This window comes from Syngnathus leptorhynchus, chromosome 6, assembly GCF_054491065.1.
Source record: "Syngnathus leptorhynchus isolate UIUO chromosome 6, UIUO_Slep, whole genome shotgun sequence".
Classification (NCBI taxonomy): domain Eukaryota; kingdom Metazoa; phylum Chordata; class Actinopteri; order Syngnathiformes; family Syngnathidae; genus Syngnathus; species Syngnathus leptorhynchus.
In genome coordinates this window covers 13,368,805-13,383,854 of record NC_141200.1, presented here as the reverse complement: position 1 = coordinate 13,383,854, position 15,050 = coordinate 13,368,805, and positions in this window count along the sequence as shown.

Genomic DNA, 15,050 nt, shown 5'->3' with positions numbered 1-15,050 from the left:
ATAGCATGATGTGTAAATTGCTTGAAAATATCTGATCCGTTGGTCACAGTTGCACTTGTTGCTTTCTTGCAGTGAGTGTGTAATAATGCATGCCTGAATGTCTTAAGACCTGATTTTAGTAGCTGCAGTGGTGTTTGGGTGACTTCAGAGAACTGAAATATTTGTCTTCAATATCCAACCCTGAAGACACAAAAAAAATCATGTAATTATCAAACCACAATACAGTCTTTTACAGCTTTATGTTACATTTATATTATGCTCCTGGGTGCCGCAACAGCTCCACTGTCTACTGCCAGAAACGTAGAACCCTGTGAGATTTTGCCCATTTTTGACCCTATATGACCCTCCTGTATGTTTTCTCATAGCAAGCTGTCACGGGTTGTAAGGGGACGGGGCTGCTCAGTCGCGGTGGCTCAAAGGAACAATATGGTTTGGGTCGCGGTTAACCACAGAATCCAGTATGTTCCCTATCGACCCTTCATGTTCTGACGGGGTTACTTGCAATTCTCACTTTGTGTCAAGGCTTTCTACACATGAAACATGAACACCGGGCAGCATTGAAACATGTTTGTGGCCCCTGTAGAGTCTAACAAAGCTCCCCTGCCAGTGTTGGCATCAGGGCTGGCAGTCACATACAGTACCGCAGAATCATAAAACCTTGTTGATATTACTTTTATTGACGACAAAGTATTCACTAATCCACCTAAATACCAAAAAATGCAAAAAAGCCAATTAGTCAATACACCAATGCAGTATCTCTCTGTCTTTGTCTCTCTCTTTCTCTCTAACAGGCGGATGTTGTGGGTAAATTAATCATAGTTTAGCTTTTAAAGTGTTGTAATTCCGAGTCACTCAGGAACGCACAAAACAGAGGTTTTGTGATCACATGATGACATTTTGGATCGGATTCTGGAATTCCAGTTTCTATTCAAATAACACAACAAATCGTTTTGCACGACTGCATAGTTCCATACATCCTGCATACTCCCAGATCAGGTATCCATTGTATCTATCCATCCATCCATCCATCCATTTTCTGTACCGCTTTGTCTCCATGGGGATCGCGGGTGTGCTGGAGCCTATCTCAGCGATCATCGGGCAGTAGGCGGGGGACACCCTGAACCGGTTGCCAGCCAATCGCAGGGCACACAGAGACGAGCAACCATTCGCATTTCACACTCACACCTAGGGGCAATTTGGAGTGCTCAATCAGCCTATCAAGCATGTTTTTATGGGGATGTGGGAGGAAACCGGAGTGCCCAGAGGAAACCCACGCTGGCTCGGGGAGAACATGTAAACTCCACACAGGGAGGGCCAGAGGTGGAATCGAACCCACACCCTCCTAACTGTGAGGCGGACGTGCTAACCAGTTAGTTCTCCATCGACCTGCCCCATTGTATCTAATTCTTATAAAATAGCAAATGGTCAAATCTAAGAAGTTTTGGATAAGGAGCAAGTGTCTACTTTAGGCTGGGTTTAATATTTTAGATATGTAGGTGTGCCAAAATGCTTCATAGAAGTTTGAAATAGTAGCCACTCTATGCTGCATTACACTCTAAAATTTGTGACTTAAAAAGAAATGGTGAATTGTTCGTCTGGTTTGCTTGTAATAGTATTTTTGCATGATTCATAATCCAAAACTTAACATTCTGACAATTGTACATAAGCTTTGTCCAACATGGAACCGTGCTTCCCAGTGGAAATACACACAATTCTTCTGGCTCATAATTCTTAAAGTACTGGTTTTGAAGGCATTTCCTTTTTGGGATTAAATGTGCATGCAAGATTAAATCTTGTCCCAGTTGGAAAAGGTACCAGATAAATCTGAAAGATATTTCTGAAAAAAACAACACAATGTGTTGATTTTTTACTTCTTATTCTTATTTGCTTACTTCAAAGCAGTCAGTAACAAAACAAAGTCACAGAAAATATAGTTAACACAATAATGACTTATCTGACGAACAGTTGACCAGCACTGATCCAACCTTCCAACATTATGTACGGGGTATTCGCTACTGAAAGATAGGCAGCAGGAAATTAAATTCTGGAAGCATCATCAGCTCGCCATTGTCGCCAGACCTTATCTTCCCCCCATCTTTGAATAATGCACATAATTAATCTGATAAAGTCAGCAGCATGTACTGCCAGTTTCAACAAGTTGTAAAAATGTAATCAGATCATTTTCTGATTCCAAGAATGTCACAGTTCTAAATGTGTGTTTTCATACTTTACCAATCTAATACAATGTAAAAGCTCAAGCACTGGTAATCTACATTGCCATCCAGTCATGAAAATATATGGCTGCACCTAACATGCAGCATCCATGAGCTTGGCTCCTGCATGCAGTGCATCATGTCCTTATGAGCGGTCACTTGTCTTTATTCCCAGTCCACTTTTATAGTTTGCTTTCAATTGATACAATTCTACTAAAATTAACCTGTGCAATACTTAACCCTGTAAATAATTCATTTAAATCCCATTATTTTCTGTTCGATAATGTATCCTCAAAGGAGGCAAAATGTAGGCTCCACTTTATTGGTAAAATCATCTTCCACACAAGACTAATACAAAAGCTGAAATAGGTGCACTGAGAAAAATAACAATATATTGAAAATGAGAGGGCTATCATAAGAACAAAGATTCATGTGTGGGAACTCAAACATGCACAAAAGCTCGTGTTGAACAGCCAGGAGCTGTTCCAAATTTCCTTCTGAACAAATATGGTTTCTGAAAAAAACTCCAGCCATGTTCTGTGAAAGTGAAATGAAAATGTTTCATCTATTTAGCATAAAGAAACTCTTGCAGTTCAACAACTGTGTGGATACATCTACAGTACGTATGTGTCAACGGAAATCTATTTTCAGTTCTTCATCCGTTTTTCTGCAGCCTCATCCTTTAATTAGTGGCTCAGGAAATGGGTTTTGTCAGGAACAGATGCTCAGTCAGGTTGGAATCTGATGGTTCATTAGCTTTTAAATTGGATAAGGACTGCACACAAGAACATGCATGCATGCTCTCACATACACTGTCAAAACTAATAAGTACTCAATGAGCTTGATTTACTGAAGGTTTGTGAGTGCAGCAATGTATACAAACTTGATTGCTCATCCAAACAGATGTGGAAGCTGATTTGCATCATGAATGCATCTGTTAGAGATGTTCCGACTCTAACTTACTGTGCAAGAACAACACAGGAGACAGTATGCCCTTTGAACACTTGCACGTGGAGAATTTGTTCGTCATTGTAGATACAACAATGTCCGAACAAATTCTGCAAGTGGAGAATCTGTTCGTTGCTGTTGACACAGCACTGTCCGAACAAAGTCTGCCGCTGCACCCATGCAAGAGAGTATTTATTGAGAAAAGAAGGGTGGGGGTGACAATTTACATGTGTGGTGGCCAAGGTGGGGGTTGAAACACCTGGCCTCTGATCACATCATAGCGGGGGATGTTTTACGATGTTGAGTAGACAAAACAACTTTGATTGCGTCTTCTACAATTGGTCAATCAGTGCAAAGGCTTAGCACTTTGTTCTACTCCTTTGTTAAGACAGGACAAGCTTAGGTCAATCACCACTGATTACATTCCAACATAATATGATCAACCTAATCTAGGTCAATCACCACTGATTACATTCCAACATAATATGATCAACCTAATCTATTCAACCCTAACAGCATCTGTGTATAAAGTTCATTTTGTGTGTGGTGAGTTTTTAAGAATCTTAAGTACAGGCCAATGTAAATTCAATTATTAGCAACAGGACCGTTTCTACAATAATGTCGATAATGTCAATGTTCGATAATGTCAACATTTTTCCATCCTCTGATTGGTTGGTCAAGGATAGAAATTTATCATGTTGGATTTTGTATCGTACTGGTATTATCTCGTATAATTATATTGTAATAGTGATTGTTGTAAGAGATATACACATACCACTATAGTTCCAGCTACAACATGCACATCTCAACACTTATGTACCTAGTGGGACTGCGAGTTTGTTTTGAGTTCTTGGAAATCAGCAGCAGGGTTAGGGTTAGGACTTGGACTTCAATTTGCCTAAACCTGCCTTTGTCTCAAACTCTTTTAACATTTAGGCGACTACTAAAAAAATGAGCTTCTTTTCTGTAAGTCTTCTCTAAACAGGCATTTAAATGATATCAGGAATGAAACACTGAACCAGAATAATATTCAGACCAAATTTGGCAGTTATAATTTCTTTTCATCCATCATTGAACTGAAATGAGACACTTACGTTGAGATTTTGGTGCAGCTGTGCCACAGGTTATTGATCTGGGAAATAAATTATTAAATGTTTCCACCTACCCCATGCAATGTGCTCACACACTGCAGGGCAGTCCTTCTATATAGCGGGGCGCCGGCCCCTAGTGGTACACAGTGCAATGCCAGGAGGGTCAGTCACATGTGACCCACAGGAAAGTGCTTTTTTTTTTAATGTGCTAGAATAAAGTGTAATTGCACATCCACTACAGTAGGTGGCAGTGGTGCTCTAGCTCTAAGGTTTAGGATTTGCGCACATACAGCACAGAGCAGGATAGATAGGAGACATGAAGTGCAGTGAATAAATCTTGAGAAATATTTAACTGACATGAAAAGAAAGATGGGTAGAAACAATGTTTTTATCAATGTTAAATATCAAAGGCAAAGGCCTAAGTTAAGGTTTAAGATCATTGAGTATCAAAATCGTGACATAGCCAGTGCGCTGCCATTTTTGACCACTTCACATAGTGAAATACATTTTGTCCGGTTTGTTCTTTTAAGGAGCGCTTGTGTAATGTGGCAAAGTTGATTTGAGAGTACTTTAGGGTAAAATGTACTGATATTTGAGGTCACTGAGATATTCCTGTCTCTCAGTTCTCTCTCTTTCTTTCATTCTCTCTCTCATAATTCATATCAACAATCATTGAGGGTTAGGGTTGTATGATGTTACAGCTTTGTTTGATCCTGTCAAGGTCTTTTCACACCGGGCATTTTAAGAGCCTTACTTTGTATACTGGGGTACAGTCACGCAGCTACAGGAAAAAGCCTTCCTTTGGGCCGTCCTACAAAGTCGAAACAATTGACTATGCCTTAGAAAGTAGATGAAAGATTCACTTGTGAATAATTCATTCAACTAGATGATTTCTGGGGAGGAGGGCGGAGCGTGTACATATCTGTGTCACTTTTAAAGGTTCTGGGTTTGAACCCCAGCTTTCTGTGGTGTTGCATGTTTTCCACATTAGGTTGAACTAAGAGATGTGTTGAGCATCTCCCTGCCAACTAAGACGATATCTCACAAAAAGGTTATATAAACCCCTCCCCCAAATCTGTTTCCTTCCACCCTCCTCGTTTATAAATGTTGCAGGTGCAGTGTGTGCCTTCATGTATATTAAATGAACGTTTGGTCCCCTCCCAGGCTTGTTGTTCAACCAATGCTGCAGTCACTCTGGGCTCACATCAGTCTCAACCCTTGAAGAGTATTAAATTCATCTATACAATAGTATGGAAATATGCTGTTAGTTTTTCTGTCTCTAAGGGGTTCCCTGTGGGCTAGTACAGAATTTTTGGGAGAACAAAAACCTTCAAGGCAATCTGACTGAAGCACTTCTTCCTTTCTTTGCAGAGAACTAGCTATAATCACAGGCTTCTCAGTCCAATTGCTTGATAAATAAAGATTACATTAGAAAAAAAATCATGTTAATTCATGCTTAGTCAACAATAACCCTTTAGCACACATATTTAAAAAAATAACACTTCTTTTAGTTTAGCAAACTGAAGAGCACAGATCAATAAATTCCGCTAGCTTTAAATGATCTGTTATCTTGTCATGATAATTTTCAAAAAACATTGAGACCTAACAAATGAGTCCACCAGATAGCTTACCGTATAGAGTATAACTTGAGGAAACAATTGTTTTAATCAACAATTTCCAGTTGATATCTAAGATTAGGATTTTCCACATTCAATTATCCACAATTTTACCCAAGTGCAAAATATGGAACAGCATCCCAAAATCATAACAAATAAGCATTCCGTTATGGGGGCCTATCATCATACATGGACAAAAAACAATTATTGTCATGTACCAGCACACATGGAATTTGATCACAGAAGTGAGCACAACAAACACACGCTTTTAGTGGTACGTATTTGTTTTCCAGGGTACCCATGAAGCCAGCGGATTAACATTATCATGGTAAACAAAATAACATCAGCATTTATCATTGATCAGTCGTACGTTTCATACTGCTGCAATATCTCGAAGATCCACTGAAGCCTGATTCCTGAGGTCCATTTTGCCACATCGACATCGAATGTAAAAAAAAACAAAAAAACAACTTCAAACAACTACTCTGCACTGATATATATATATATATATATATATTTTTTTTTAGTCTCACATTCCGAGCACATTTTTATTCAGTGCAGAGTAGTTGTTTTAAGTTTATTAGGTAATCGTCCCACTAGCTACGCATGCGACTTTGGATGAAGTCGCTCACTCACAGCCAGGAAACAACTAATGCTTTTACTGAAGCTCTAACATCACTCATACATACGTACATATGTACAGTATCAGACACAATTTGAATAAGTGCTATATGGAGATCCTAATACTTGCACCCAGACGTCTGCTACAATGCGAACGTGAATTACAAAATGTTACTAATTTTAGGGTTATCGTGAGTCTGCGCCTAAAATATCATTTAAGCAATAGAATCCACTTTAAATTGTGGGATTATTTAAAATGTGCATTCAAATGTGATCTGAATCCTAAATAACACCATTTGGTAAAAGAAATCAGAATAAAAATAAATCGTAAGTACACCGGAAATAGGGAAAGGGCCAGAATGATTTTATCTAATAGTTTATCAGTCAGAGATGATTGCTCCAGTGTGATGTTCATTAAGGTATTGTTGAATTTCACAAACACGCAGATGCCATGTTTTGGTTTGCTGCTAGTGACGCAAACTGGTGGGGGGGATTTTCGCTTTGGAAATATTAAAAAATTGGTGCTTTTCCACTTTAATGAGTGAGTGAGGGAATAGGCAGAAAACAACATTGAGTAGAATAAATTCTGAAGTTCCCTTCACTAGCCCTCAGTACTTCCAGATTCCAAAGATCCTCCATCTACTCTTTAACTTTACCCAGATTAAATATATTTAATATTCTTTGAATTTATTTGACTGGATTTAGACTGGAATGCCCTCTCTGGATCGGGGATGAGATTCTGCCCCAAGTGGAGGAGTTAAAGTACCTTGGGGTCTTGTTCATGAGTGAGGGCAGGATGGGGCGTGAGATCGACAGGCGATCTGCAGCGTCGGCTGTACCGGTCCGTCGTGGTGAAGAGAGAGCTGAGCCAAAAGGCAAAGCTCTCAATTTACCAATCAATCTATGCTCCTACCCTCACCTATGGTCACGAGCTATGGGTCGTGATCGAAAGAACGAGATCCAGGATACAAGCGGCCGAAATTAGTTTCCTCCGCCTTCCTCCGGACTCTCCCTTAGAGATAGGGTGAGAAGCTTGGTCATCCGGGAGAGACTCTGAGTAGAGCCGCTGCTCCTCCAAGTTGAGAGGAGCCAGATGAGGTGGCTCGGGCATCTCACCAGAATAGTGGACGACCCAGGACGCGCTGGAGAGACTATGTCTCTCAGCTGGCCTGGGAACGCCTTGGGATCCCCTGGGATGAGATTGACGAAGTGGCTGGGGAAAGGGAAGTCCGGGGGTCCCTCCTAAAGCTGCTGCCCCTACGACCTGACCCCGGATAAGCGGAAGAAGATGAATAGATAGATGGATGGATTTAGACTTCAGGTTAACACAGATCGGGGCAACGAGAGAATGCTATTAATACAGTGCTGTACAAATTCAGCAATAACACAATTAACAAAGACTTTGTAGAATTGGACCACATAGACTCATTAAAAAGTGGAGTACGTCCCAAAACAAGACTGCAGCTGTTCTACTGTCATGCAGCTTTCACTGAGGAGCCTGTGAGAGACTGAAATGAACGCCAGCGGGATGAGGTATGTTGAGGGGGCTGCTGTTTATATAATACTTTGACTGCGTATAGCTCAAAGCCTGTCTATATCCACATCATACCGCAACCTTTAAACACAACACCTGAAAGCTTATAGTTTGTATTGCAAGGAAAAAAATGTTCTCATGGGGCTTTTAGTTTTGAAAATTGCAAGTGATGTGTTCAGAGAGACAAAAAAACAGCGCTGCTTAGGGCTGTGATGGATATGAAAAGAGGAAGCTGAAGAGTCAGCCGAGTCATTTAGACACAATTAATAATGCATCATGTTCCTAGCTACAGCAGGAAGACTCTCTCTCGCACGCGTTCTCGTTGGACCCCCCCCCCCCCCCACACACACACACACACACACACATTAAGCAATAGTGCAGTCTACTGAATCAAATTGGAGCTGAAGTAACCTGCTGGATGTTATTAGCAACATCACCAGATCTGAGCTAGAACAATGGAAGTTTGTTCTGGTGCCTTTGCTATTAGTGATGGCCATTATTTTGTAGCGCCTCTTCACTGTTGGTCTACTGTCCACGCCCATCCCGCAACTCAGCAGGTTGGGAGCTAAAGCCTTCCGCTGCTCTCACCCCCCCCCCCCCCCCCCTTTTGTGTATCTCACGCCTCATGAACCATGTGATATCTCCCAGTTGATAACAAAAATAATAAAACTACTGAATCCATCCATCCCACCTTTCCATTCATTCATTTTCTATAAAGCTTGTCCTTATTTGGGTCATGCATGAAGGCAACCCAAGCGAACTCTGAATATGTCGCCACTCAGTCACAGGGTTAGGGTTTCATGATAATTGTTTGTGTGTGTCTGTTTATTTGAAGTTGGCAATTGAAATAAAGTATTCAAATGATCATTTTCTGGAGTTAAACGTTAACATTGAGATGAGTTTTATAAAGGGTTACACTTGTGACTGGAAGAGTCAGCATGAAGCTTTTTGAAACCTTTAAGATGGGTTTAAAATAGTCTTGGAATAGTCAAGGAAACTGTGTCAAGAAATACAGGCTTTCATTAAAATGCAAGACTTCAAACAGTTTGTAGTGGTCCATTACAAATGCACCTTTTGATGTGAGAGTGTAGCGAAGGAAGAATATCATGCACAATATGCCATCAGGTACCATTGAACACATGGTCTTGCATGCTGTAAAATAAGGTTTGAGTGTTTTCAATGTGCATATTTCTTGTATAAAACTGGCATGCAATTTTTGCCTCTGTGCCTCCCGACAGTTTGTAACATTCAAATTATTGTCATATAATAGCCCAAACCATGTTTGACTTTTTTCCATACAATTGCATCTGCAGCATTTATGCGCAATGCGTTGTCACATTAAATAAAATAGAACTACATTGCATGCATTGTTACATAAAGAATATTGACAGATTTCATCCATTGGAATAAGAAAATACTTTAAATATTTGTCTTGCATTTCATAGCCATCACATACATCTTTGAACTCAAATAATGCTTCAATAAAAACACTTGTCTTCATTCATTTCAAATTAAATATGTGACATATAGTTGACTTACCAGAAAGGAGTCAACCTGAAGTTTAGGAATTTTCATTGGCGTCATGCTCTCACAATAAATCTATCTCATAGTTCGGTAATCAACCTAAAATGTGAATCTGGAGCTTGAATAGTGTACATAGAGAGAGCATTACTTTGACTACACAGGCAGCACGCAGACAGAGCTGAGGGATTAGAAAAGCAAAGGATAGATATCGCCTCTCTCTATCTGTCTGTCGGTCTCACTCTCTCTCTTGTTGCAGCAGCAGTCTCTGCTGCGTCCTTCCTAGGAGGCACAATGGTACAGTCTGCCTCTGCCCTGTATCATGAGCAAGAGCATTCCATTTGTCTTGCTGCAGGGGGAGTCCACAAGTGATGTGAGGAAAGGAGGGCGTGTAAGGGGGAGGTGGTGGTTTGAGAGGAGCAGATGGGTGGCTTGTGGGAGGGGGATGGATGGAAGCAGGGAGGGATGAATAGATGACGAGGTGGAGTAAGCGAGTGGGGCTGCCCAGTGACAGATGTGTTGACTTAGTGTGATGCTTTCTGTACATTGATGGGAAAGTCCTGCAGATTTGCACAGATATAAGACTCTAACTCCTCTGTGTTTTTTGTTTAACAATGTTCGACTATGACACACAGTGAGCAGAGGCCTCGAAATAAAGGCCGACATAACTGATTTGGAAGAATCATGACCATCTCACAAATTTAGTGTGCCTCAATGTTGTCATAAAATAAAATTCATGTATCAATAATATATTTCACACAAATCTGTTCCGAGACAAAAGGAGGAATTTTCCTTGTCCCATGCTGCTCCGCTGATTCATTCATTCATTTACTTATTTCTTCATTCATTCATTCATTCATTCATTCATTTGTTCATTCATTTATTCTTTATCCATCCATCCATCCATAATGTCATTCATTTGGTGTCTTTCCTCTGTTGTTATTTAGAAATATTGTCATTCTTGTGAAATATTTCTATTCTGCTTGGACTTGATCTCGTATCTTGTTTAATTCATCTGTACAGCATTGTCTGAAATAACTATAAATACATTTATTTTTATTCTTATGACTAAATTCAAACATGTGTAATAAAGTAATTAAGTAGTAATTTTTGAAAATTAATACATTTTAATCTTGTGCAACCAGAAATCAAATGCTTTCTTTCCAGTGAAATATTTTGTCAATGAATTGATTGTTAGTATTTCATTCTATCATGCGGACTGGTACATTGAGGAAAATTGAAGTGAGCTTTTCGATGCAATCAGCAGAAACACTGCTTGTGGTCTGAAAAAGCGCAACATGCGATGCCAGATTGGAAGTAGATTCTGATCAACATGATTATGGCAACACAGGAGGAAGAAAATTCAGTAAGAGCTTTGAAAACAAATAATAAATAACATTGATAAAAAATAATGGCTCTATTAAGTCTTCATCGTTCTCACTGTGGTGAAATAAATTTCAGTGAAATGTCCCTTCATGATAATAACAGCCACGGCTGGTATGGCATTTGGGAATTGATCGGCCTCATTCACCACAAAGGGGGTAATTTACGACGATGTCATTCTGGCCTTTGGAGAAGGTTTTGAAACCTATGAAATGTGTCACTTTTGGAAGCAACACAGAATTCACACATTTCTAAAGCCTGAGATGATTTTCTGGAAAAACAGACAGAATGCACTTTCGGGAAACTATGTGGGCATATTTGGGTAGAGTATGTCACAACTGAAACAATAAGGTCACAGGGCTGTTGTTGCATCTGCGCTTCTAAAGCGTCTCTATCAAAAAGTAAATGTATGTGAAAAGATGAGGGTATGAACAATAACAACTATTGTGTGCGAATTAGAACGAAAGTATACCATCAATATACCCCACCCATAGAGGACTCCTCACACCCCAAATATCCATCCATCCATCCATCCATCCATCCATCCATCCATCCAGCCATCCATCTTCTTCCGCTTATCCGGGGTCGGGTCTTTAGGGGGACTCCCAGACTTCCCTCTCCCCAGCCACTTCATCCATCTCATCCCGGGAGATCCCAAGACATTCCCAGGCCAGCTGAGAGACATAGTCTCTCCAGCACGTCCTGGGTCGTCCATGGGGTCTCCTGCCAGTAGGACATGCCCGAAACACCTCCCCAGGGAGGCGTCCAGGAGGCATCCTGATAAGATGCCCGAGCTACCTCATATGGCTCCACTCAACTTGGAGGAGCAGTGGCTCTACTCCAAGTCTCTCCTGGATGACCGAGCTTCTCACCCCAAATATTACGCCATAATAATGGCCTACTGTTCATCAGAAGATAAGCACGTGTCCAGTGTTGACTTAAATAAAACTGACAGAAAACAAATATTGCAGAAATGCATCTGTCTGATGGAAGGAGCTGAAAGGATTATGGAGGGGACATGATGAGAGAAAAGTCGAGGACCAGGATTATTATTGATTAAAATTAAGTCAGATAATATTTAGTTTCTGCATCTCTGAAGGGCTAAACAGACCAACATGAACTCTGCTATGCTTCCAACCCTGGTTGTTAATTCAATGGTCTTAAAATGGAGACTTGTTAGAGCTATTTAAAAATGCTGCAATCATTGATTCTACATTGGAAAATATAGGGCACGTTACATCTGCTTTGAATGTGTTAAATTCTTCACTTAACTTCCAGTGTATATTCACTTTTTTCTTTTGTAAAAACCCCTTATTGAGATTGGTGAAAATTTTTTTTTTTCATAACCAAGCATTGCTTAAGGCCACAAACCTAAAGAAAAATTAAGTGTGCTATGTATGATCATTTGGCAGATTGAATTTTGAATAATTTCTCTAGTCCAACAATGCATCTATCCAAACTATTCTTGTATCATTTTGGTTCTGGGTTTAACGACATAAAGACGACAATGCATCGCTTGATTTCCCATGAAACATAAGGAATTTGTGACATTATACTAAGATCACTCACTTCCCACTCTGTCTCAGTGACACCATTTCTTTGACATAATTTGGAGTCAGTCGATCATTCGAAGCAGGAAGCTGTGGATGTAGTCAAGAACACACATGCAGAGGATAGGAGGAATCCTTAATCCCAGAGGTACTCTTTGGCAGAACAGCTCAAAGCTGGCGGTAGAGGATTAAATCAGTATCATCAGTCTGCCAGGCAACCGAACAGTCTATGCCAAGATGAAATCGAATGAAAATCAAAATCCCAATTTCATTTCCTGTGCATCTCTCAAAAGCCACGAGAGGTAGCATTCAGTCTCTATTTGCTAAGGCCACATAACAAAGATACTACAAGGATTCATGTCAATACATTTTTTACATCATTGTGCTAAAAATCCTTAAAAAGCACATTTACACATTCAGATACATACAGTAGCATGACAAATGAAAACACACAATAATCTGATCATTTGACAATTCTTGCCCAAGAAGTAGCAAGCTCTCTACTCACCCAACCTGGCTCCGTTTTTTTTCTCCCTCTTTCCGAAGCTCATGAGGTTTGTTACCATAATCCTTCTATGGTTTATGAAGCCTTGGCCGACTAGGTCTGGGAAAGTGTGGTAGACACCAGGGGAACTACTATCTTAGTTTGGAACAACCTTTTCTCATGTGTCACAATACACAAACACAGGTTGGTGGAAAAAAAAAAAGACACATTCACGGTTTTGTTAGATACACCATTTACAGTGTGAGTGACAAAGGTATGCGAACATGAATGTGGTCAGATTGAAAGTGTTTGTTGAAGCGGCCATGCCTTAAATCCGCTCACCAGTTTGGAGGTTTCCATTTTCAACAAGTAATGCCCAATATGAACCAAAGAGCTCTTAGAATACCTCAAATTAGAACTTGCATGAAACTGGAAATAGTCACAAATATAATATCTCTAAAAGCCTTGATATTCATCAAGAAAAAAAGTTAACCACTGATTTTACTTGTCATATGAGTTGCTGTCTTGTGAAGTTGACTCATTGAGGTAAAAAAAAAAAAAAAAGCAGTGTCTAGAGACTTGCAGAAATCTTTGGCACGGGCAAAAAAAAAAAACCTTTAATGGCCCCAAAAGTTAGAGCCATTACATCCCCACACAATCAAGCTTTCCCTAAACACTAATAGCCTGTTTTGCAAAGATCATAAAAATCGATTAAGATTGGCGCACAACTGGCAACATGTATAAAAGTGGCGAAGGCTGCCCTATATTTGCACTTTGCACACTGATGGCTTTCACCATGGAAGATTTGGGAGAGCACCAGTACTGCAAATCAAAGTCTGAAGTGAAATTACAAATGCGGTATATCAATTTCATGAGATCAACGAATAACATACGAGAGCATTAACTGCCATGAAATACCTGATCATGACTCAAAGTCTTCCATGGATAATCCAATCAATCACTTTTTAATACCTAGTTGATTATAGAAATGTATTACTTGGTGTTGATAATGAAAAGTGGCATCATGAAGACCTGCACAGTCATTGTTGTCTCTAAGATAAATCTGCCAAGAAACTCACAAGTGGCAAATAAGCCAAGTGATTTACAACCAAAGCTTAAAAGTCAATGCTAATCAGCTAATGTAGGAGCGAAAAGCTTGCTTTGAGTGAATTTACCGACATCTTGTTCACTGCACTGTTAAGTTTTTGGTTCACCACCAGAATTGTGGTTCACAGAGTACATTGATTTAAATCATACAATGTTCAGACATCATTGAGGGAAAAACTTGTCACCCACAAATGATGATTTGACAAGCTTTGCTTTTTTGAGATTGATGTCTGGTCTGTCTCAGTGATGCTTTTATGGAATGAATAGGGGTAGTGTGCCAAATGGCAACTTTTCCCTTTCAATACTGAGGTTGATTAAAGTAAATGCTTAAAAACACACTTTTATTAACTCAATGACTATATTGTTCATAGGCCATTTTTTCCTTTTTAATATCATTTGGATTAATTAGAAAAGTATAATAAATTCTTCATAAAGACAGCATAGATTTTTCAATTCGTGAAGGAGTGACCTTCCTTCTCTCTCAATGGTTGAACTGTGGAGTAAAGTCGTCAATCGCGACTCACAATCTCAGTTATAAGTGCATACTTTGATTTGAAGCATATCCAAACTGACTTTGGGTGAGCCAGCCAATCACAGGGCACATAAAGCCATTTGCCCCTATTCACAACTACAGACAATAAGCAGTCTTCAATTAACCAACCATGCCTGTTTTTGGATTATAGGAGTAAACCAGCATCTCGGGAAAAAAAAACCTACGGCAGCACATGCAAACTACACACGGGAAGCCCAAAGCCCGTATTTAAATCCATGACGAAAGGGCCTTGACGCGGATGTGGAGCTGCTTACATTTGATTATTTTTATCTGCAGTTCAATTAACACACTTTAACCAATGTGTAAAATATGAGTGAATCAAATACTTGCTCTCAGTAAAATACTGCAAAAAGTCAAGATTTGTTTAAAGTCCTAGCTCAATGCATCGGGAACCATACCATGTACCAGCTGGAGATCACCTATCAGGTT